The sequence below is a fragment of the Falco punctatus genome (genome assembly GCF_963210335.1).
Source record: "Falco punctatus genome assembly, chromosome: 5".
Taxonomy (NCBI): domain Eukaryota; kingdom Metazoa; phylum Chordata; class Aves; order Falconiformes; family Falconidae; genus Falco; species Falco punctatus.
The window spans coordinates 29,300,588-29,326,292 of record NC_137584.1 but is presented as its reverse complement, the minus strand read 5'-3'; the positions used below and the strand labels follow the sequence as shown (position 1 = coordinate 29,326,292).

The following is a 25,705-nucleotide window of genomic DNA, read 5'->3' as shown; positions in this document are numbered from 1 at the left end:
TTTATTGTTTAAAGAAAATCTCTGGAGTAAATTGTGGAAGAAAAACACTGGAATAAATGTGGGTTGGGTTACTCCCTTGTGAAAGACACAATGCTTCAAAGAGTGTGGGGCAGAGTGCTCACGTTCCTCCTTTGTTTCTGCTTCACTGCTTTTCACCAAATACTTTTCTTGGATTGCATAAATCCTCACACATTGCACAGAAGATTTATCTTTGCTTGCACAGGTACAATTCTGGAGTAACTCTACTGGCTCCAACAAAGTTGTTTCAGAGGTAGAGCTGTGCAAGAGAGAGCAGTCCGGTACCCATTCTGGGTGACTGCGTTTGGGTGTTGCTGTAACACCTTGCAGATCTAGACCTGGATCAGGGCCCTGTAGTGTTCAGCACTGCTCCCTCCCCTGACTGGAAGGAGCATCCTGGCCACAAGGGACGTATACTGTAAGTCAAATTTACAACTTCAGTTACTCCATGGCTTTCTTGCCTGTCTCTTACCATTTTTTGTCTTGCTTCTTTCTTGACTTTCTTCATGTTATTTTCTGTCTTTTAGTCTCTCTGTATTTATACCCATAAGCATATTTGTACATATATATGTATGTATGTGCACACATGGAGGTACGCTCTCTGGCCTCACGTGTCTTATGAATGAATCTCATTCTAGCCAAATATGTATGCATGTATCTATAAACATAGAAATAAGTTTTCACGGCACCGTTCTTGCAATGGAAACTGGACTTCTGAAGTGTTCTGGCCTTGCTTGACTTGCATGTCAAAACTTCAGTCCAAACCCAAGTAAACACCATCTCATTGTGAATAAACTGAATCTAGCCTTTTATTTTGTCTAGACATGCTTGTAAGTGTCCACCTGTGCTCACCATAAAGGGATGTTCAACGATTGCCACAAACTCTGCTGGTGGCTTTCTATTCAGTGGAGTCCAGTGCCTCATTCAGCAGGGTTCAGTTTCCTTCCCAAGGAGAATGGATCTTCACAGCAGAGCTGGGAAGTTCAGGACGATGGAGCAATTTGGAGGAATAAAGGTCTGACTGTTAGGTTCAGTGGTTGCATACAGTCAGCAAGCCATAATGATCCTCCTACACCTACAGAAGGATTATTGATTTTTGATGGTTCAGTATCACTTGCACCAGTTACAAATCATAGGGTCATGGCCAGGGCTGATATGTTTGCTACTCAAAGCCCACCAGTTTGGCTATATGTGGAGGGATGCAAATTGCACCACCTTTTTATAAAGATGTTGGCATTAAGGAGACTTTTTAAAAATATATATACATCTCAACCATGGTTTTGATCTTAAAGTTTGACATTGAAAAAATGACTCTCTCAACAGCCTGTGTTTCCTTAATGGGTTAAGAGGAGAGTCTGTGCTACTTTTGGATTCTCTTCTCTGTGGCAGCAACTGAATTTGGCCTGAAATTAGGGTAGTCTGCAATTAGCGGAGGAAGCAGATCTTCAGGTTTCTTTTTCTTGGCTTGGTAAATGGGCCCGAACAGTGTCATTCAGATAGCAATACCATCCATGGGCAAGATGGACTCTATACAAAAGACTGTTTTAGCCTGATGGGGAAAACCAAGGTAGTCCTGAACATGGGGAAGCAGCCATTTCACTCTCTTCAGTGAACGCCTGCCAGAAGAGAGACAAACTGTGGCTGTGTCCCGGAGGGAGACCTTGCTTTTGTTCTTTCTTGTTGTGTTCCTTCATATAAACATATCCAAGACTGAAAGTATTTGGCTGTTCTTCCCGTCTGGAAACATAACGGGAGTCATGATGATTAAGTAAGTTAGCTGTGGGGGTGATGCATCTCACTCTGTCTTAGCCACCTGGCAATTAGGCGTCTTGGCTCCATGAGTTTTCTTGGCTCCAAGAGCCAGGGGAGGAAAAATAGGCACCTTTGCTGGGCAGTTCAGCTCCTGCCTTAAGCACCTGTCTTAGGACAGGATGACTTACTCTCTGGAGGTGTTTGCCTCTCTACCTTATCTATAGAGGGAATGTATGCAACTGATTCAGATTGAAGGTATGATTTTTAGAAGGGTGAAGTTAGCTGTCGCTGTACATCTAGTCTTCTAGTCTGTGCTCCCACTGTCCTGTCGCTGTGTATGCTGCTGCTTCACAACCAAGTTCAGGCTGCCACAGTCGTCATTTGTGTCTCCAAGAGACCGCTGAAATGAAATGCAGGGACACACTTTGCAGGCAAATGTTCCACACCTCTTATTTTGCACAGACTAGTGTGCCTCTCTCTTTTTTTAGCATTAATACTTCATGTAAGGAGCCTAAAAACCTATCAGACAAGGGCAAGGATTCACTCTGAGCTGTGCCCCAGCAGCTCTGTGTCGAAACATCCCCATATGTAGTTTTATCAGCTCTTTCAGGGCTGTTGTTTTATATCTAATGTTGTTATGCTTTGGGACAAAGATACAGTGGTGCCTCCTGGACAACTATTTTTATGCTATTAAAAACAGAACTCCTTTTTTCCTTCCCTAAAAATCAGGTCGAGTAGAAGTGTCTTTAAATAATAGATAGCTTGCTGTCTACTTCTGGTTAATGCTTGATTTATGCTGTTGTTACTGGGCCTCATGAAAAAGGGCTGCTCCTATCACAACATTTCTAGGTACATAAACAGCCAAGACCAGCCATTTGAAAGTCCCTTGCTCTGTAACTCAATATTATTTAGCTTTTGATTTGGTCTCGCGCCTGGAAAAAAATCTTTTCCTTGAAACCTTGAAAGTTTTCACAATTCTAATAATGCATCAAAGCCGATCCAGTATGTCGTTTGGCCACCCTCCAGCATTAGCTTATTTCGTGAACCCAAATAAATACCTTTCACCCCTTCTTTCAGCTTTAACTTCGTGTTTTCTTTGCAGTGATATGGGGAGCACTGTGCTGCTGGTGCTGGGGGAAGCGAGCGGGTGAGGGTGCCGGATGACGCCAGGCACAGCGCAGTCAGATGTTTCCTCCCAGAGGACTGCCAATGCCCTGAGCACCTCTAGACGTCTCGTGAGCACAGACTGCTGCTCCTGCCAAATTGCATGGTGGTTTTGGGGATGGAGACGAATATCCATTGAGTATTTACTTGATGCTATCAAACTCATTTGTCTCGTAACCAAAGTCAGAGTCCCTAGAGGTGAAATTCAGTGCACCAATCCACTGCTCCATCTACCCATCTTTGAAAGGAACATCATTAACATGCCTTACACATGAACAAATATGGCTTTGTTCCATGTTACTTCATTAATGCATTATTTAGGCTGATAGATTTGAAAGCCAGAAGGCACCTTTATGATCACCTAGTCTGATCTCATGAGTACCACAAACTAGTAATCTAGGCAGTAACCTGTGGTTGATCTGTATCATGTATTTTAGAAAAATAGCCAGTTTCCCATGGCAGTTTGGACTGATCTCCCTAGATGTGCTGATTTCCAGAGAGTCATTTGCCAAAGGGAGAGCAGAGAGCACAATAGCAAAGCTGGTATTTGCTGTGCAGATCTGGAAGAGGAGTTTCACCCTAGGAAGCCAGACAGGCCCAAATACAAACAAAGATGGAAACAGCACCATTCTGTAGATCTGAATTTAGATCTAACCTTTGGCAGAGGTCCTATTTGCCCTTTTAAGTCGAAGTGGAAAGTAGTCTACTAAAGGAAGAGACTTGCTACTTGGATGCTGTGGGTGAGCTCCGAAAACATACAAGCTTTTGGGCTTGGTATGGGGAGAAAAGAAATATCCTGAGAAATGTTTGTAATTCCATGTTTTGCTTTTCAATTAGGAAGTCTGTTCTTGGTGTTGAGTGCACAGTCAGAAAAGACTGACCTATGGAAAAGTATTTATTTCAGCGAGGGCTGATGAAACATGCTAAAGCCCATGAACCTGCCAAAGTTTTTTTGCCAGCTTGCTTGGTGGGCTGCTGGGAATATGGGATTTTTTGAAGAAGGCTGGGGAAGTGTCCATCCCTGGAAACAGCCTCCAGGAGGTGGCTTGCTCCTGCAAGGCTCTGCAGGCTCTCCCCACGTGATGTAAAAAAAAGAGCCGATAACTGGCACGTCACCCTTGGAGCTGGACATAGGAACACACAATCTACCTGGTCCCAGCCCTGGCCTCGCAAACCTGCCTGGGGCAAGAAAGAGATGAGCTGCCTGGGACTGCAAGCAGTCTTTGCCATGTTAAATGCTGGGTTAGGGACTGAGCAGAAGCACCCTGTGAAGGAGTGCTCTCTTTAATTTACATTTGAGAGCAATGCGGTAATAATATATTCCATCAAAATTCCAGAGAAGCTGTGGCTGAAGTGCTGCGGAAAAGTAAGCCCTGGAACAAAAGGCAGAGGCAGTCAAGGGGGCTGTGATGATTAAATTCTAGGGAAGATTATTGATTTATTGAACGAAGGTCAAAACTACTCAGCAAAAAGGCAGGAAATCTTAGCACAAAGAGGCTCAATGTGGAAACGAGGAACGTTAATGTCAAGCAGGAAAAAACAGTGCACACAAGTGTCAATGAAGCATTTAGAAAAGCTAAATAAGGAAGGTCAAGGTTTTCCATGACACACGTCAGCTGGTACAGCAATAAGCAAACAGATCTCAGCAGGTGTGACTGGCAGCATTGGCTCTTGCATGCTGGATGACAGGCAAAACTGGAATGATACATAGAGTCATAGAATGGTTTGGGTTGGAAGGGACTGTAAAGATCATCCAGTTCCAACCCCCTGCCATGGGCAGGGACACCTTCCACCAGACCAGGTTGCTCAGAGCCCCATCCAGCCTGGCCTTGGACACTTCCAGGGATGGGGCAGCCACAGCTTCTCCGGGCAACCTGTGCCAACATCTCACCACCCTCACAGTAAAGAATTTCTTCCTTGTATCTAATCTAAATCTACCTTCTTTCCACTTAATGTTGAATTAGCTCAAGTGCCAAAGGAGGTTGGAGCTCCTGGGCTACATCTACTCAAAGAATATTTTCTTTGGGCCAAGGTATGGCCTCTACCACTGGAACTTGCTGGCATAGCCATACCACAGCCTCCCTGCTAAGCTCTCTTAGCTTCCAGACCACAGTGGCCACATCCTAACTACCCGTTGGGAATGATCTCTCCCCCATGCAAACTCCCAGCCTATGCCCGAGTAACATTTGGGAAAGCACTGGCTGGCCTGGGTCACAATCGTGCCAGGGATTATATTAATGATTCTGAGCAGTTAGTAGCAGGGACACAAGGGACAAAGAAATCCAACGTAAGCCCTTTGTCTGCAGCATGCTCATTTGAGGTATCACCAAAGCTGCTTCTCTTCTGTGCAATTCATGAAGTTTTCCTCATTGCCCGGCGTGACTGTGTGGTTTGCAGACCAGGATGAACCCATGCATCCACTCAAAAGCCAGCCAGGAGAACACCAGAATTCCCTCAGTGCTTAAAAATGGCAGAAGCTTCAGGTGCCTAAACGCTATCCTAGTCTCCTTTCTGCCACCCATCAGCTCTCATTTTCCCAGGCTGTGGCTTTCCCAAAAGGAAGGTGTGGGATAGTTGCGGGAAGGCAGCTCGGTGGGTGGTGTGGAAGGGCACCACCAGAGGGCTGGGGTTACAGACCATGGCAGTGTTTTGGCACATGGCTCCTCGCTCATGTCTTCTCTGTTCTCCAAAAAAGAGACAGACGGTGTTAAAACCTCCGTGGCTGCTTCCCCCAGCAGTTCCTGAGACGGGAGCTCAGGGCTCCTGCTGTCTCCCTGTGGTGTGTAGGCTTCTGCTCCACCCTGCCCTGCCTCCCTCTCGGCTGTCTGGTTATGAGTGCAGCTTACCTGGCCACAAAGGCGTCTGTGTGTATGCAATAATTCATTTGTTTGTGTGCATTCATGAAAAGACAACACAGAAACCAGTGCTGGCACACACGGCTTATGCTGGCTTTAGAGAAAAGCTGTGTGCATTTATTTGTTTGTGTTTTTCATTATGCAAATAAAGTTGTACTAGCGAGGCTGAGCTAGTTTGGAGTATGTAGCAGTTTGCCTGAAGATCCCTGATGCAAAGACAAGAAGGAGCAAAGCTCTAGAGGAAATTTTCTTTGCAGCGCTATTTACTGGAGTTAGTAAAGCATTTGTTAAAATGCTTTGTTGAGAGCAAAGTGCCTCATAGGAGCGTAAGTACCACCTATGGCTGTTGGAGCTGAGAGCCACCTAGCCACAGGTGAACGCTCAGGTGAAGAGCTTAGGGTCCAGAGCGCATCCATGGGACACCTCAGTTACAAGCAATCAGTGCTTGAAGGACTCGGTGTTGTGGAGCTCGAGACAATTGACTCACTAGGATGGGTGGATACATCCCCCATGAATTTGTCTCTCAGCCACTTAGGAACTGCAGATTGTAAATCCCTGTGTTGAACCCCACTTGGGCTCTGCAGAAGCCTGTGTAATGAATTCCACAATGCAATTAGTCAATGCGGTTTTACTTGGTCTGAACCTGCTGCACAATGGTTTCTCCAGGTGGCCCTTAGTTCTCACCTTACAGGAATACTTGCTCTTAATCCATCTTCTCCACAGGATCATCCTCTTAGAGATCTTGCTCTGTTTTCCAGTACCGCTTACCCTTTCCTCATGGGGAAGCTGTTACATACTTGTGTTCATGTTTGTAATCTTCCTGGGAAAGCTTCCTGGTCCTACACAATCTTTTGGCTGCAGGTGACTATAACTGCATGCATAGGTAGTTAGCATTTTTAGACAGCTATGAGCAATGACTCCAAGTTATGTTTTCTTCGTGGTAATGCAGAGCCTTTTGCTGCATGTGTATAATTAGAGCTGACATTTCTGTATGTGACACTTTCCATCAGCTGGCCCTGAATTTTGCTGGCCAAGCTATGGCCAAGCTTGACACTGTGGAGTTCTTTGGCTTTTCTTCATCAGCAGCTTCATGACCAGCCTCGGTTCTTCCCTCTGAAAACTTTTATCACTGCACTGTCCAAAACACCTCATCCAAATTATCTTCGGTTTCATGATTTTTCACTAAATCTCAGGCCAGTGCCTGAGGAGAAACTGCCTGGTGCCTCCGGGGGTTGGTCCAGTCCTGGGGCAGGTGGGAGTTCCAGGATCCCTGGTGCCGATGGGCGTCTTTTCAGCAGCCAGAGCCACTGCAGTGGCATCAGGGAAGTTGTCCTTGTTGGTGCCAGTCCTGACAGAACGAGCTCCACAGCACGGAGGTGCTCCTCCTTGTGAAGCTGCTTGGAGGATGAGGGAGGGCACCCTTCCACATCTGCAGTGCTTGAGCATCAGCCTCTGGTTTTCCCACAGTGGCAGCACGCCTGACGTGGCTGCCTAGCAGGACACGGGCCAAGCTGATGACATGCAACTCTTGGGTGAGGACTCATGGTGAAAGCGGCCATGGCAGTGCTCTGCTTAAGAGTGAGATATGAATCTGGATAAGCAGGGGGAATGGTCAGGAGCCAGGTGTGTGATTGTCCCTCAGCGTGAAGAGCATGACTATTTGTTCCTCTGGCCAGGCTTGCTTTTTCATGTTTTTCAAATGTTCCTGTGTGGATAGCAGTACTGGAAAAGTAAAGAAAGCACCACAGGCTGATCAAAGGTAAGGAATGGCTCCTGTCCAGGGGGTGGAATAGACTGGGAGGAGAGATGACTGAAGGAGGATACAGTACAGGTCCACAAAATCATGAGTACCAGGAAGAAAGCACCTAGGGGATCACTGTGTCTTCCAGTAATAGAACTGGAGGATGCCAAACGAAACTCCCAGATGGCAAGGTCAGTGCAAAGGAAAGGAGGCAGTTGTGCTCTCAGGGAGGAAGCGAAGGTGTGGGACCCGGTGCCGCCAGGGGTGGTAGGTGCTCAGTGTTTACACAAGCTCAGATTCGTGGAAGAAATATCCATTGATAGTTATTAAATCCAAAACCGCAACCTCTGCTCCAGGTTATCCACAAAGGCTGGAAGAACATCCTGGAGCAGCAATATTGTAAGCCTGTCCTTTTATACTCTTCCCTGGCATCTCTTTTTTGCCAGTAAGGGGAAAGATCCTGAGATAGATGGATCCTTGATCTGGCACACATGGGCATTCTTAGGAATGCAGGTGTGTTCGTCACGTGAAGGCAAAAGAAGTCTCTTTTGTCATTTTGGACAATTTGATCCCGCTGATCTTACAAACTCCGTGAAACAAGGTTATGGTTGAGACAACTCCGTATGACACACATGTCACATCCCCTTTGCTGGTCTTGGCCCAAAATGGCTGCTGACTTGCCCACGTATAACTCGGATCCAGCAGAGGAGTAACGTTTCTGTCTGAAGGAAAGACAGTGGCAGCCAGAATAACTAGTGGAGTTTGTCTAAGATAGGAAGATGTGTTGGATGGTCCTGGATGTTGGCGTCCCCTGTTCAGTGTTCAGGCTGGTCTAGCTGTATGAGATCATTTGACTTAGCAGATCACTCTGTCATGTTGTGTCAGCAGTCAAATCATAGCCTTATACTCCAAAATCTGTTTCCAAATATGTGCATATGAGAGGTGCAGCCACAGAGCTCAGTGATGATGGGTGCTACAGCACTTTTTTTCATAATGGGGTTTTGTTTGGAAAGAAATGCTGTATGAGATGACATAGTTTTTAGGACTGCTGAGATACTTCACGTGTTTGAAACCAAGTGAGTGCAACATGCTCAAAAACCAAGGTCACCCAGAGATGTAGGCCACCCAGCCTGAGAGCTTGGCTCAGCCACACAAGAGTCATTTCCTCAGCCTGCCAAAGCATGAACCAGGGGTTAGCATATGCTCGTGTATGTCATGGTGTTCATCTGATAACACTGCTTGATGATTAATCTCTATAATTAATTGCACATTAATATAGTTCACTGCAGCATATTGAAATGGCAATGGAGATTCCCTCCTCAGCAAAACAAAGGAGTTTTATGGCTCATAATAGAGCAGGCAGAAAAAAGAACTTTATTTTAAACTTGTGTGATGCAACGTGGTGAATCCACGTGTCACTTGTGATATCTGCCCATCCCTTTCTTCCCTCCCTTTTGCCACCTCACATGCAGGACTTGCTCATTACCACTCTGGCAACCTTGGACATGGAGAGATTGTGGTTATCTCGGGAAGTCTTCTGCTGAAAGTAGAAGACTGAATATCTGCACCCGTCCTCTTCTGCAACCCTGGGCGGGAGCACTGCATTTCTGTTGCGAGAGCGGGACCGTGGAGCTGCCATGGGGTGGGACACTGTCCTGGCTGTGTGCAGATAAGGGAGCTCTCTGAGGTCTCCAAAGGAGCTGTGAGGCTGCTCTGAGGGTGTGTGTCTCACTCGTCCCATGGCTTTCTGAGGTTCTCCAGGAGACTAAAGCCATGACTCCGCCAATTCTTCCTCTTGAGCTCTCAAGGTGGCAGGCAGTTCTTCACTCTGGGGTGTGATAGGACTGTCTCTGGCCTGGGGGAAGGCAAAAACCTTCCTAGGCTGCACCTACATATGAAACAGAGAATGTCAGGCTGGGAGAATGTGGAGTCCCTTCCTGCAGGTGACTGGCTTGTGCCCTGGATGCATAGTCACAGGACTCTTGGACCAACATGTTCTTGATAAAAAGGGATGGACCCAGCATGGACTAGGTCTGTGAAGAAACAAGCTGTGGTACAATGGCTGGATGATAACCATTCCAGTATAACCATGAAAAAAATTATGGCAAGGCAAAGTTAAAATTTGTGAGGAGAGCACAGTGGAACCCATGAGTGGGTTCTGCTGTGCTTCTTAGCCTGAATTTGGCTCTGAGTGTCAAATATCCTGCACACTCCTTGGCTCTGAGTTATTTCTGGAAGGAAGGAAAACAGATGGAAAAATAGAAAATCTAAAGCGTATCTCTAGAAGCCGAGAAAAATTAACCTGTACTTGTTTGGACACAGTCAAGTGATGGGTGCCAGAAGGAAAGCAGGCAAGACCCAATCACATTTCTGGCAGTAACTGCTTCTGCAGGACTGCACTGTGCTTTTCGTTGTATCAGGTGGAGGATGCTGTCAGTGTTTCTCATCTGACAGAGGACTAATGTGAGAAGTGCTGAATGCCACATGAAAATAGAGCTCATGAGCAACAGGGTGTTAAACAGAGCAAGAAGAGGACACCTGGAACTTGTGGTTGGCCTGAGGTCATGGTTTCTTATCTGTCTGGCAGAGCCACAGCCACACCATCCTTCACCTCAAGGAGATGCCTGGAGCTGGGGCTACCCCTGTGCCTTGCTCCTAGCTGGGGGCAGGATGGGCCCTGGCTGCCAGGTCCTTCCCTGACAGATCCCCATGGAGAGTCTGGACATGGAGAGTCCGAGCCCTAGGGAGCACCAGCCCACGCAGTGCCCTGACACTGAAACGGGGCAGAGAAGCTGAATCCCCCTAAAATGTCCCCTAGTGTGGCAGGAGTGGAATGGACAAAGTCTCCTTCTGGGACTCGTCACATTAACCTCTAATGAAGGAACTGAGTTTCACTAAGCGGAAGACAGCACCACATCCAGATGAGAGCGTGGACAGTCTTCTGACATGTGGGACCCCAGGTACCTGGGACCCCAAGGTACTACAAGCTCCATTATGAATTTAAGGAGAGGTCCTCAAGGCTAGGTGACATCTTATTGAAAGGCACTAAGATGGAGATTTCTTAAGTTATTGTGAGAGACTTACAAAAAACATGTGTGAAAGTCATGTGAGGACAGGAAAGTTTTATCCTAACCCTAAAAAACCAGCAAATGGAAGTGTTGAAGAAAGTTCCCACCATCAAAAACAGAGACCAGTTGAATGATAGGGCCCACATTAGAGATGCAAGAAGATGGAGTCCTTGTAACAAAGTAGTGCTAGAAACTTTCAAACTTTGATTAAAGAAGTTATGCACTTAACCAGGCAATCCTGCATATCAAATCTATTTTTGGTAAGTGGTATCTGCTGTTTAAGCACATTGCTGTGAAATACAGGCTTTGACATGAAACCACCCAGTACAATTATCCACAGTCCAACAAGCTGGTGGAAAACCTATCAAACCCACAGGAAACAGCTGTAGCAAGGCAAGGAGGAGTGCTTGGAAGGCAGGCGAATGGAGAATAAATGTGGGAACACTCAAGAGTTAGGAAATGGAAGTTGTCATTTTGGAAGGAAACACAAGTATGCCATATATTAGCTAAACTGTCTGAAACAGGCTTCATCACGTGGTGGAAGAACTGGAGAACTAAGGAATATAGGAATTCATTTGTGTGGAAATAGGGGATATGTTTTAGAGGGGATATATACTGAGGAATCCAATGTAGGTCTGAGATCAGGTCAAGGATAGCTTCATCTCAGAGGGAGGACTGTAGGAAGCTGCTCTCTGAACATTAATTTCTCATGTGTGAGCAGTTGCTATGAGTTGCAATGAGTGGTTTACCTTCACGGTAAAAACACCCTGTTTCTCCCAGAGAAGGACCTTCTTTCAGTTCTCATCTACTGATGTTCTGCACAACTAAAACTGGAAACAACGGTGTCTGGCTTGCCAGAAGCCAAGAGCAGGGTCACTGCACAGAGAGCAGAGACAAAAGAAGCTCCAGGAGAGCTGGGGTCCGTGGGACTGCTGCTTCTCTGTGGGGAAGATGCTGCCTTTTCGGGTGGTACAAAACAATTGCCACAAGCAGCCGCAGGGGTCCTTGGTTGGGTGAGGTTATCCCAGAGGACACATGGGAAATAGGCAGCATATCCTCCAAAGCCAGAACAGAGAGCCCTGAGCTGGCTGCTTTGCCCAAGAAAGCCTCAGATGAGCACCAGCCACAGTGGGCTGAGACAGCTGAGCCCCAGGGCATGGCACAGCCAGAACGAGGGGCTTTCTGGTGCTTTGTAACAGTGGTGCTGATGTCTGGCTTGAGACACCCTACATAAGAGCTCGGTATACATACAAGCTACACATGCACACACTCTGCTCTCGCCTGCCTGGAGGAGACTTGTTTGTGGAACATCAGCTTCTAACAGAGGTCACCCCTTATACAAACTGCTGGGAAACAAGCTCAAGCAAAATGTTTCAAAAGATTGTGTTTTTCAAAGAAGAGCCTGGAGTAGACAGGGGTTTCTTTCAGAATTTGCTTGCCAGAAGAAAGAAAAAGGCTCTGAGCTCTTCTGGTTAAGACATTTAATTTCTCCAGGATAGGGCATAATTCATTTAACCATTCTGCCCCTCCTTCCCTGCGGTGGAAAATACACAGTGGATTCTCAATGCCAGGCAACTTTATTAAGAGTGTAGATTATTTATACGGATCATAAATGCAATGTCAGTGCTAACCATAACTGTGGAATGGCCTTTCTCTCAGTGTGAGCAGCAGCGTTAAATAACTAATGTTTTTGAGACTTCTCTAAGCCCCCAAATTCACATGGGACCAGGGAAACAGGAATGCTAATTGTAGAACCACCAGCAGCTTTGCTGGGCAAAGCGCTGAACTCCTCTTCTTCAGTGTCTCCATCTGTAAAACTGGGATGTCTGTCTGTTTTACAGTCACGTAGTGAGGATTGATTTATTGTTTAATGTGTGTAAAGAATTAAATAAGTGCTAAGTATTATTATTATCAAGCCAGAAGGGTGAGTCAATGACCCATTTCCTATCTGAGCTTGCCTTCAAGGTGTTGATGTTTCTGGCAGATTACAGGAATTGAATATCTGCCATAGGTTGTATTCATATAGCAATGCAAATAAAGCACTTTTTGTAGGCATTGTATTGCTTCAGGCCTTGTGATTACAGAAGAAAGATGCATAGATTAAAACTGATTTTAGATGCACAGCATCTCCACAGGCTATGCCATTCAGCCTCTTTGGGAATCACAGCAGTATGTTCATACATCCACGTGAAGAGATGGGTCCATGGGGCAGACAAGTAGAGTGGAGAAGGTGTTTGGTTCAACTCCAGCTCTACAACATATTTCCTGTAAGTCTTTCGCAGGTCAGCTGGGCAAATGCTCATAGACACACTTTAGAAAAGCTCAGATGTCATTACAGCTGTTAAGGTAAGACCAGAGAGCTGGGATTTACCCATGTGTCATTTAGGCAATACAGAACTGCTAACTTCTTATTCCTTGACCATGACATCAGTCAGGGAGCTCACCTACCTTTGCCATTTACTCACTGAGTACAGTGGTAGTGCCAAAACCATTTATGTAAATTATTCATTATTCACTGAGAAGCATCATTTTTCTGATGCTTATCACTAAATTTGCTGAAACTGATGGGATGTTGCCTTGAAGTATACCAACCCACATGCCCTCCTGAATTCACCCTAAATTACAGAATGGTCAGGGTTGGAAGGCACCTCTGGAGATCATCTAGTCCAACCCCCTGCTAAAGCAGGTTCCCCTAGAGCAGGTTGGTTTTTGAAGGTCTCCAGAGGAGACCCCACAGCCTCTCTGGGCAGCCTGTGCCAGGGCTCTGGCACCCTCCCAGTACAGAAGTTCTTCCTCACATTCAGGTGGAACTGCCTGTGTTGCAGTTTGTGCCCGTTGCCCCTTGTCCTGTCGCTGGGCACCACTGACAAGAGCCCGGCCCCATCCTCTTGGCACTCGCCCTTCAGACATCTGCAGGCATTGGTAAGGTCCCCTCTCAGTCTTCCCTCCTCCAGGCTGAACAGGCCCAGCTCTCTCAGCCTTCCCTCACAAGGGAGATGCTCCAGTCTCATCATCTTGGCAGCCCTCCACCAGGCCCTCTCCAGTAGTTCCCTGTCCCTCTTGAACTGGGGAGCCCAGCACTGGACACAGCTCCCCAGACGCAACCTCACTGGGGCAGAGCAGAGGGGACAATGACCTCCCTCGACCTGCTGGCCGTGCTCCTCCTAATGCACCCCAGGGTCCCGTTGGCCTTGGCCACCAGGGCACACTGCTGGCCCATGGGCACCTCGCTGCCCGAAGAGCTCACCAGTCAGTTTGCATGAATTACTCAGCTCACTGGCCTTTCCCCTGTTCTCCCTTGTCCCCTGCAGGCATGTCCATTCTGGTGGAAGTGCTGCTGACAGCCCAGTCTTGTCCCATTAAAAAACAAGGGTTCTTTGCCACAGACTCAGAAGTGAATGTGCTAAAGGTCATACTGCAGAGGGAGTTTCTGTGGATTAAGGTAGGCTGTGACATTCGAAGTAGAATATCCTCCTTCCAGAAGAAGAATGCCCTGTCAGAGTACTTTTATCCAGGGGCAGCTGGGAAAGAATGTTTCATTTAGTTTTACTGTTTGGGAGTAGGGCCTCACAGAAGCTTCCCAACAGATACTGCTGGGATATTGTTTCAAAACCCCAAATCTCCTCATTTGTCAATGAAATAAATCTTCAGGATTTTTGTCGATTTTTTCCCCAGTTGTGTGTGTCTAAAATTAAGTCCTGAAGCTGTTTCCAGTTTTTTAGGTAGCTAAAGAAATAGATTCTCAATATTCTCCTGTTCTAACAGCCTACTGAAGATAAGTTGTTGCTTTTGAAACTGTCATTAATTGTCCGCTTGTACCTTTTGGCACTAACATACCTGTGTGAAACTGGCCCACAATTCCCAAGGACCAGAGGTAAGTAGAGGTGGACAGACCACCTGCAGCTTTTGAAAGATCTCAGTGCAGTGAGCTCTTCACTTCATCAACATAACCAGGTTCTGTTTAGAAAAATATGAAACCAGATGTTCCAGAACTGACTTTTTGTTCTGTTTCTTTTCAAGGCTGAATTTAAGCTGTCACTCAAATACCAAATTCTGAGGCAACTGTCAATCCCTGTCAATGGGATCAGCACTGGCATACAACCTCACCTGATCCTGTTTCCTCATATTCACCTGTTGCCCGTGTTTCTTTTAGCCACTCCCTAGGCTTTGTGTCTACTGCTGACTTGGCCCCATCACTCATGCTCACCTTTTTTCCTAGAACAGCCTCCCACTCATGCCTGTCCATTGCCCACCATCCCCCATCAAAAATACCTTTATCCTAAACGAAGCTCCTTCTTTGCGATCTTTCCTCAATGTCTGGAGGTGTGATCTTTGCCTTGGTGAGGTGGTATCTGTCTCAGTAAACTGATGCACTGTCTGTGCACTGAAGTCAGTAGGAGGTCAGCAGGAGCTGACTAACTTTTGTCATAAGTGGATCTGTGATGGTCTTGCACTCTCATAGGCCTGGTGCTGACACTCTGTAATTAAAGGCAACTATTTGCTATAATGTTCTGGGATTCCCATTCATGTCTTTGCTCTGTTATTACTGTTGGACAAGAACTGCTGAATTCTGGTGTTGTGCCTTTCCTTCTAGAATCACTCTACACCAGAATGTTTCCACCATTACACACAAGACACTTTTATAATCCACGAATGCTTTTTGTGTAGTATAATGGAGCTTTAATACCCTTTTATTGTATTGAATGTGTCAACATCATAACCATGAGTGTAAGTAATCACAAAAAATAAAAGGGAGAGCTACCCCTTTTATGTGGAAAAAAATTGATGGCAACTACTAAGGCATTCTTAGAAGTGGCCCTAGAAAGACACAAAACAATGAAGTTGGCTAGGTACAGAACCTGCTGCCTGCATATTATGCTTAAACAGGCAAATACTGTTTAGATATTAATGCTGCTTGATAAAGTCAGTGAAAAAGAAGACCTAAGGATCTTCTGTATCCATGGAGACTTGCAGACAAGAACAGAACTGGGACAAGAATCTGAAGATGTGACTTTCATCTTCATAGCCTTGCTTCCTTGGTCCATTTCTGAATCTGCTTTGTCCGTTGTCATTCATTCTAACCAGATCTTCCACACAAGGTAGATTTTTCCATGTGATGGTGTTGCATCTGTCCTTCTTGTCCAGGTCCATCTGTTTGGCGTGTACCTGTGAATAATAAAAGCAAGGAAGAGAAAGACAGCGAGCAGTAAAAGAGGAAAAGTCAAAGAAAAGTAGCTAGCACCAGCAAAACAGAGAAAGAAATGATGGAGACAGTGAGTGGCCTGCAGATGGAAGAACAAAAATGTATCATAAACCTAGGACTTATGTGTGCAGGCAAAAGGAAGGTCCATACTAGTAGGCACTGCTTACTGAGAAAAATTGCTGTTCTGGTTGTCCTCCTGTGTTCAGGGAACAGCAAAGCACGCTGGCTTGCCACATAAATTGTTCTGACATTTCTGACAGCTAGCTTTAACAGGTGGCCAGAGTAAATCACAGACCTGTCAAGCATAATGCCAGACTAGACGAGGTACATGGAGTCAGAAGTTAGCAGTAAGCCTACAAAGCATGGAATAAAGCATGGATCGGCAAGGAAAATGGTGTCTGGACAACTGCCAAAATCCAACTGATTTCAGCCTTGTAAAATTGATTGAAACAAACGACACACTTCTTCGCTCTATAAATAAAAAGAGAACAAGGAAGAGGAAGTGGTTCTGCTTTGCAGTGAAAAGCAGCAGAGATGAAAGATAATATAGATCTGGCTCCAAAACTAAATGAGTACCTTGCTTGAGTTTCTCATCAGGACAGCAGCATGAAACCTGTGGGCAAAGACAACTTGTCTAACAAGAGAGTCTCTCTGTAAATGGAAACTACAATAGTCATGGTGGAAGCAAATTCTAAAGGGTTTGCTGTGCACAAACCGAAGGAAGCTGGTAGTATTTTTCTGGCAATACTAAAGAACTGCTTGGTGAATTTGCAGTTACAGTGAGGAGCTGGGTTACCAGATTCAGCTTGGTATGTTCTGGCTGGAGAGTTGCAATCAGAGTGCTTATTCTGAAGGGTGGACAAAAAGCCATGTGGGAAATTTGAGTCATTAGTCTGACCACAGAAGTAAATAGGATTTTGAAAAAAGTGTGATTGAAAAACTAATTAAAGTCATGTGGGTAAATGGGAATGAAAAAATGCTATAGAGATTTAGCTAAAGATGAAGAGTGTAGAAATAACACGCTGTCTTTCTAGACAAATGATACCTTAGGGAACTGCAATACATCTAGCCTACTTAGACTTCAGTGAAGTCTTTGTTATTGTACCAGATGGGATAACATTAACTATAATAGGGTTAAAAAGAGGATGGCAGCCAGGTATGCCAAATGGGGAGCTGATGGACTGGAGGGAGAAGTCCCTCCGTGAAGGAAGAGAATTTGGGTGGGAAATACTTAATAGCCTTACAAATGACTGCAGCAGGAATGGCAAAAATCCAGAGTGCAATAGTGAAATACGATGATGGCCATCATCAGTGCAGACAAGGACACTCATAATACCGAGTTAATTTTGCAAATTCGCAAGTACAATAAAAAAGCATTTTTTTCTTCCAGCCATTTCTGCAAACTGGTTAGAGCACCCTCCCATTTCTAAAGAGTATTTCCGACTCCAGTGACAAAGAACTACATGATGCTGCAGAAGGTGTATATCAGAAGGTAATTCAGCTTACGTTAGCTTTGCCACATTACCCAGAGGAAAAGCGAAGTAAATATTTATTTTGGCCTGTGTATGGCATTTGTAGAGAAGATCTGATGAATAAGATTATGTCATATTTTTTTTCTGATTTCAACCTGGGTGTAAAGGTAAGAGTTAGATTAACAGCTCTTGGGCAGGTCTGTCACTCTCTGCAGTGAGATGATGAAAACCAAGGAAAGCAGGAAGAAATGGAGAAGCAAATTGCAGTCTGAACACTGTGATTTGCTCTATCATGGGCACTGTGCTCTGGGGTAGATGGAATGTTTAAGACCAGGCTGCCCCAGGGCTAGCCTGGGAGGTGGCAAGGAGGGCAGTAGACTGCAGGGAATTTGCATACAGACAGCTGTGGTCCCCTTTGGCTTGTATCAAGGTCCTCAGAAACTGAGCCAGCAGGGAGGGATATGTGAACCCTGTGGCTCTCTTTGGCTTGGACCATCACTGTGCCTTCCCGTGGCACGGCCAGAGCAGCCAAACCCTGAGACTTCATCCATGGGAACACAAGAGTTCAGTTTTGCCTTGACTGATGGAAAGCCTCAGATTAGCCCCAGCCCAGAGAAATCTGTACTGAATGTGCCGTTATAATGACTGATGTTACAATATGGGCCATTTTCGGTCTCAGACCTGCTTGACACCACTTCCAATGCTATGTAGACTTCTTTAAGGACAGGTCAAAAACGCCAGTGAAGCACAACACAGAGCACACTGAATCAATGAAAGGCACTTCCCAAAGCACCAGCCTGCATGGCAGCACCCGGGCAGAGCCAAGCCAGAAACCAGGGAGGATGGCAAGACCCACAGCTGGTAGGAGCCACCAGCTGCAACTGCTCCAAGATGCCCAGAGGCCACAGGTGAACAGCAAGGACTTGTGGAGAGGGAGGCAGAACCTCTTGGGCCACACTGCTTGGGGGATGCAGCACTCGTTGCCTTCCTCTCCATTGTGCTCAACAAGGGGATGCTTTATGAATATTTTTAGAAACCCATTAGAACTGCATCAAGCACTTTTCAAGTTCATTGGTCTCGCACCTTGAAGCCTCCGTGCTCCTTACCTACATTATCACAGGAACGATTTGTTCTGTTTCTTGAAGTCATCCTGCGGCAATCAGGTATAGCATTTCTTAACCTCTGCTGGCACTATGCAACAGATAAACTGAACAGCACCAGGGAGGCTGGCAGGTAACGCACAAAGCAGCTCTATAAAGGCATGTCAAAGAATGAGTCATTGTCAAGCCTGCAAGAGACAAAAAGATTGATTACAGAAGAGCTGAGAAATAGGTTGTGATGGTGACTCATCATATCCCGCCCTTTCTGCATTCACAGACCTGCCAGCTGATTCATAACTTGCATTCTGCACTGCTTCTTCCCCCTGTCAAGGCGATAAATCAAATAAGGGTCCATCAATTAAACTTTCCACTCAAAAGAGGGGGGTTGTGTGCAGGAGCACTCATCCCTTTCTGCATCCACACCTGGTGAACCCCTTTTTCTGCTCTTTAGCCTTCTGTAGGGCCCATCATTTTGGGGAAATGAGGTGCTGTAGAGTCAGTGTACAGGACACCACAAAAACTGAGGGATGGAGGGAGAGATGATATTTCCTTGCTGAATGTCTGGATTTTATCAAGTGAGATTTACCGTGTTCCCTATCTTCACCATTCTTCTGAGGAGATTTTTGGAGGAGTTTATCTGTGGTCTAACAGTTGTCACTGAAGCTGCTGCCTTTGCCCTCACAGCCACATCTGGCCACCTCAGCACTGCCATCCACTCTGCTCAAAGAACTTTCCTCTGCCAGGGACATCCTACTCTCCCCATTGGGACCATCCTGAAAAGTCCCTCTGTGAGCCCATTTTTGCTACCCATGTGTTATCACTGAGAAGCCAGGAGACAACAGGGTGGGAAGGGTCAGAGACTGCAGGATGGGGGAAGCCTCTGGCCCTGGCTGCCATCGTGCCCAGAGGGCTGAGCATGCGGGTGCTCACAGGAAGGGGTTTGTTTGCAGGGAGCTGCGTGTTGACCAGCTGAGTATCAGCAGAGCAGGCTCAGACTGGAGCACGGTGCGGTGCTGCCAGCAGCGTGTGGGCAGAGGGCTGGCGATGGCTCCCAGATCCCCAGTGAGCATGCCAGGCCCACTGGTAAGGGCCGCCTTGGCAGGAACCTTCATCAGATGGCCATGGGAAATCACCAGCCTCTCAACAGCAACATCAGGATAGCCCAGACATGGGCTCGTTTCACCAATGTCCACTGAAAGGCACTGAGATTCCTCCACCAGAAATGCCGCAGAAGGGAAAGATGTATGGGAATGATGTGGAGAAGGAGCTGGGTCACCTTCTGTTGGCTTCTGAAATCAGAGGAGACTTAAGGGATCACAAGCAGAAAGCAAAAAGACACAAGTAGATGTCATCAGTTGCAACTTGACAGGCAATACAGAGCACTTCTGAAAATCCCACCCTGTGTTTTTAATATTTTCCAGGGCACCTAGAACCCAGGATAGACATCTTTTAAGATCAAAAGAGAACAAAAAAGTCAAATTTATTTTATTTTGCAAGGCGTAGCCTTTTTGATCTTTTGCCTACTTGCCTGAAGACTGTCAGAAAAAAAGAAGGTGAAATAGAATTGTCTTAGGGAAGGGTAAATACATGTCTATAACAAGAACCAGTCAAACACATGGAGCTCTTATCTAGGCTACGGCTCTAAGAATAGCGCTGTAGGGTTTTGGGAGCGCTCACTCTCAAGAGGTCTCAGTGACTTCACCAGCCTGTTTGCCTGGGTTTACATTTACAAGTGGTGTCATCTGTTAGCACCTTTCCAGCACACCTGGCTTAGCTTCCCAAGACTCAGCTGGGTTCTCACTGCCAAATGTATCATCACCAGCAACACAAAATCCAAGGGGCAGGTTCTGCCACCCAGTACCCTGACTTGGCACTGGCGCGTTGGGGGGCTTGTGCAGACAGCGATGAGAAAAGGAGCCGTTCCTGTATCTGTGATGAAATCAGCGGTTCGATTTTCAGCCACTGAGACTTAGTGGTGTAGTTCCTGAATGTTCACAGCTTCTTTTCACTGTTTCATCGAGCAAGACAAGGAAGGAAAAGCCAAGGGAGAACCTGAGTTGAGCCGCAAACAAGGAAAAGTGGTCAGGTTTGCTTTTCAGCAATGCCAAACTATGCGGGAGACTGGGAAATGCAGCAGACATTAGATGAATGCAGCTGATAATGCCGTTTGTGTTTAGTAGTGGTGCTTACACAGGACTGGGGTGTCTGTGTAAGAGAGGGCTGCTTTTCTTGGTCACTACAACTGGACAGCCACCTTTCCTCCACCATGATCCCTTGAAGAGGCTTGTGCTGTGTGATTACTGCCGAGGCCCAGAGCCTCTTCATATCTCAGAGCTGTAAGCCACATCCATTTATAAATGCAAAAAGCTGCAAGTGTTACTAGCTGGGGTATTTACAGGTGCCATGTACTCGTTAATATATACTTACATGAGAACACCCTATTAACGGTCAGAGATTTTTGCATTCATAAATTCTGCACTGCACTTTTTCTGCACGTCTCCTTCCTTTCCCTCCTCTGAAGCTGCAGCTTCTTCCTACCACACAAGTGTGGTAGGAGCAGCAGCCCTCAGGCTCTTCCCTCCTTTCCCAGCCAAAAAAGAAAAAGGAAAGAGAGGGTCTTGTACTTGCTTGGCGCCTCTTCCCCATGAAGCAATTGTAGTGGTGCAGCTGAAGGGCCAGGGCGGGAGGAGACCCCAAAAGCCGCTCCTTGAGCCCTGGCTATAACCTCTTTGCCTGGTGTCTGCAGGGCACCGAGCGTGGGGACATCCCCACCCGTGGGTAAGGGCTGTGAGCTGCAGTGAGGCTCAGGGGTGGTGCTGGCTGCTCAAGACAGCTCAAGTGATGCTGTTGGTGAGAAAAGGTTGGGGAGCAAATGAGTTCAGGAGCTTCTCAGTTACAGGTGAATGGGCACCATGGACTGGACCCTGGCAGAAAGCGGCCATTTGCCCACACCACGGATCTGCCCACATCGCTGCAAACAGCATTTTTAGCACAGCTAGTGCTGCACCACAGCTCAGTGACAGAAGGAAGGTCACCGCTGTCCCAGGGGACTCCTGGGAGATGATGTCTTCCCTCCCAAGGACCAGGGCAAAACCTCCTCTCAGCCCGCTTGCCGGCCCCAGCGTGGGGTGAGCGGGCACTCACTGGCCCGGCACACAGGAACAAATTTCATCCTGTATTTCGATCCTTATTACTTAATACTTCAATTGTACTTAATTATGTGTTTTATTTTATACGCTGTTTTACTTTATGACTGTTCTCTTGGGTGGATTAATCTGTCATTAGTGCATCATGTTTTAAAGGCTTTTCTTTTCCCCTTTTAAACAGTTTAATTGGCTCAGCGAGACACTCCTGGGTGTGTGCTCTGCGGTCTGCCTGCGCACGGCTGGGGTGCAGCCAGGTGCCCCACACACACCCAGCGGGTGCCTTGGGGGCCAGCTGGGGCTTTTGGGCTGGGTCTCTACAGCCGTGGCTGGCAGCAAATGGACCCTACACCGCTACCTAGCAGGCAGTGTGTGGGACCCAGCAGTAAGGCTACAGACACGCACTTGTCCCTGCTACTGCATGCTGCTGCCAGGGTGTCCTGCCCCTGTGAATCCTGCCTGTTTGCAGGCAGGCAGGCAGGCGATGCCAGCCTGGTGTGGGGCAGCGTGTCCTGCGTGTACGGGACGAGCCTGGGTTCCCCCACACCCTGGGCAGAGTGGGGCACAATGGGGGAGCAAGGATCCCATGCACGCTCAGGCAGCACCAAGTCAGGCTGCAGCCAAAGCGGGAGGCAAAGCCAGGCTTCAGCAGTGGTCCAACCCTATACACACTAATAAATACATAAATGAATATTAAGAATGTGCTTATAGCCTGTGGTAAGTAAAATAAATTAATTATCCTTGCTCAATCGTACACGGCAGCAGGATTAAGAACAAGTGGTAGGATTTCAACTTGTTGATTGTGTTTGCCTTTACCTATAGCCATCCATGTATGAGAACAGATCATATTTGTGCTTTCTTTATATGGAATATGAAAAAAATAATGTATCAATAGTTGTTTGATTTCCATAATAAGAGATTTACATAATAGACCCACAGTGATTATTTAACCTACTGTGAGATCAGCTTTGCCTCTGGTGTTTTCAGACAATTGTAGGGTTGGAGGAACCTCAGAAGGTCACCTTTTCCATTTCACCGCTTCTGCCTAGCAGAATGATCTGTTGGGGCTGACAACACACATACATAGAAACCTCTTTTCTTATCCACCTAAATGAATACTAACATGAATGAAAAACTTACAACAATGAATAAGCTTTTACATCCACCTTAAACACATGCGTGCATAGAGGAAGGTGAAACCAACCATCTGCCAAGGGATAATTCATACATCTGCAAACATAAGAGTCCACAAAACTGCTGACACGCGCAGAACAGCAGCACAGCAGCACGAGCTCGTTCCAAGACAAGCATTTCCCTTTGGTGAGTGCAAAGCTCCCAACGGTAGGTGCGATTGGAGTTGGGCACAGGCCTCCAAGCGATACCACACAGAACCAGATCCTAATCTACCCTGCACTTGAAGGGCCCTGATCCTGCAGATGTTTGAGTAGGAAACAGACTTCCACAGCGACAAGGTCCCTGCACCACTGGCATTGCTATGTACAGCCCTAATTTTGCAATTGAATGCATGCACGTGTACAGTCATGCTTCAGGGAGGTCCCTTGGACATGTGAAGGGGCTTGGACAGGCGTGGGACCTCGCCTGCACTTCTGGCTGCAAGGTCGAGGAGATTTTTAGATCTCCTGTAAAACAAAGGCCTCAGACAGCAGCTGGGAAGAGATGGAAAGAAGGTAGTATTGATGTTTGTACAGAGATCCACCTCAGATAGTCCCACCAGTGTGTACTTATTCTGGCTCCTCTGAATGATCAGCTCTAATTAATTTGATTCTTCCTTTCAGCAGACTAGGCAGGAAGGAAGGTTTCAAAGTTTGATGCAGTCATCATGAAGGTGACCGTCTCCAGTGCCCCTTAATCTCAGGTCCAGAGGCTCCAGTTCAAACCAGCATTCAGAACTGCGCTGAAGTGATGCAGCTTACAGGACTTGAGCTCAAGGTTAAAGTCAAACACGTGCTTAAGTGCTCTTCTGCACCAAGACTGTGGCTTCGCAGTTGGTTGTCCAAATACCTGGGCAGGACGGATCTTGCTGAAAGCTGGAAGAGGGAGAGGCAGAAGGCAATGATGCTGCTGCTGGGGATGGCTTTGCTTGCAGTGAGGAGTGGGGACGGGGTTGCAGGGAGCAAGGGACATGGGGGATGGCACAGCAGGGACAACATGGTATTTGAACTTGATGCAGGGCTGGAGAAATCTCTTGTTTGAATGAAATCTCCACCTGGATATTCATGGTGAAGTTCCTAAGGATTATGCTTGAAGGGCTGGTAAAAGGGACCATGGGTGTAGCAATAAATATACAGACCAAGAGCAGGGAATGGGATTATCCCACCATCCCCACTCAAGAAGGTCTGCCATCACTTTGGTACTAGCACTGATGAGTTTCTGACTGTGTTTATTGCCTGTGGCAGAAATTTTCTACCCTTTCAAAGAAACTGTCTTTGGACCAAATGTGGACAGTGGAAAGGACGTTGATTTTGAGGTGCTGTGTGGTTAATTTAAATTCCTTCCTTGAAGAAAGCAATCTTTGCTTCTGGCTTATGAGCCTGAACATCTCTGAGCTCATCTGGATTAGGTCAGTAAATGGTGAAACTGTAAAAGGTAACTGCAAATGGTGCTCCACAGTCTCACCAGCACTGAGCAGGGGCTGCCTAACCTCTTGGGGAGAAACTTTCAGGCAGAGTGAAGACCTGAGATCTTGGGGCTCAGCAGATGTTACAGATTCCCTCTGCCTACTGGCACATAACCACATGCTGCAGACAAACCCCAGTTCAGTTACTTGCTGTCACCCAGTTCCCCTGCCACCCAGGCTGGACGTGCAGCTCTTCATCTCCCCGCTACCACCGATACTCCTGTAGCACTGTGCAGTTACTGCTCTTGACTCCAGGGTCCTGGAGGTGTAGTGAAGGATCATGATCACATTTGACTATACTAAACCGAAACAGAGGAGAAAGTCCTGTTCTTTCCTCAAAACATGCTCAGCCAAGGCAAGAGATGAGAGAGAGGAACAGGAGGAGATAATGAAGTGGAACTGGTCAGAATGACAGACCATGGGTGAATTTAACAGAACAAGAACATAACTAGGGTATTTTTTTTTTGCAGGCACGTGGCAGAGTATAATTGAATTTGAAGGAAAATTGAACAATGAGTGCAGTTCAACATTATTCTGCCAGGTTTTGTGTCTTTATTTTACTGCTTACTCAGGGAATGCTTAGCCTGAATCATCCCTGCGCCATACTTGCCTTTTTCACAGCCGTCACCAGCTCACATTTCTCCTAGCTCTGGCACATTAGGAGCTAACAGAGCCGGGCATGGCTCAGGCACTGTCCTATGGCACAGGTCAGGACAGTTGTCCCCAAGGGGCAAGTCTGACAAGGACACTCAGCTTTGGTGGGGGCATGTGGGAGAAGAGAGAGAAGACTCAAGCACGAGGAATCCCAGCAATAACCCTTGCAGACTGTTGCTAATAACCACTTTCCAACCTCATACTTCTCTCTTCCCCTTACCACCTTCCATGCAGTGAGCTCCCTGCCCACCTTGCAGCTCATGTACTAACCCGCAGCAAATCTTCAGTTTCTTTCAGAGGAGCAGCAAAAAATGCAAGTGAAAATCACGGGGGGGAGGAGGGCAAGTATCAGGGAACCTCGTCCCTCTATAGCCACTGACTTCAGTAGTGCTTGTGTGAACTGCACTGAAATGAGTTACCAGCCAGTGGTATCATACCAAAAGCACTCTGTGGGGCCACAATAAAACTGAAAGGTTGAATGATTTATTAGATCATTTCTAGGAATGGAGAATGAATTTGTTTACAGCAGGTTTTGCACTGTGATCTTCAAACAGGCCGAAAAAATGAAAGGTTGCTTCAACCAGCTACCTCTTTGCCTCCAAAGAAATGTTCGTTTCTTTCTTTTAACCTCTGTGGATCACCTGACAGACATTTACGGTGGCTCACTGAAAAAGGCAGAAAACAGCAGTGCAGGGGCACAACAGAGCCGCCACGTCCTTGAGCAAGACAGCATTTCCCAGAGCACCTTTGCAGCCAGAAACACTGTGACGTGGAGCGGCACCCGCAGACCCAAACCTTCCTCCAGCCGCCGCTGCCTGGTGGTGGCTCGCACTCATGCCCAGGATTCCTGCAGCTTTGGGGGTGAGTGACTGCAAGCACATTTTTATCAGCTGAGTT

At 46.7% G+C, this 25,705-nt stretch overlaps 1 protein-coding gene across 2 annotated transcripts in view; it reads left to right on the top strand.

Annotated features, from left to right (window-relative positions):
* LOC308064041 (uncharacterized protein) overlaps positions 1–25,705 on the top strand; it is an 82,900-nt gene that overhangs the window by 42,312 nt on the left and 14,883 nt on the right. For both annotated transcript variants that reach the window (XM_080387895.1, XM_080387896.1), the window contains exon 4: positions 1–25,705. This exon is cut by the window's left edge; it is cut by the window's right edge and continues 14,883 nt beyond it. The gene's annotated coding sequence lies outside the window, so the exon portion shown is untranslated.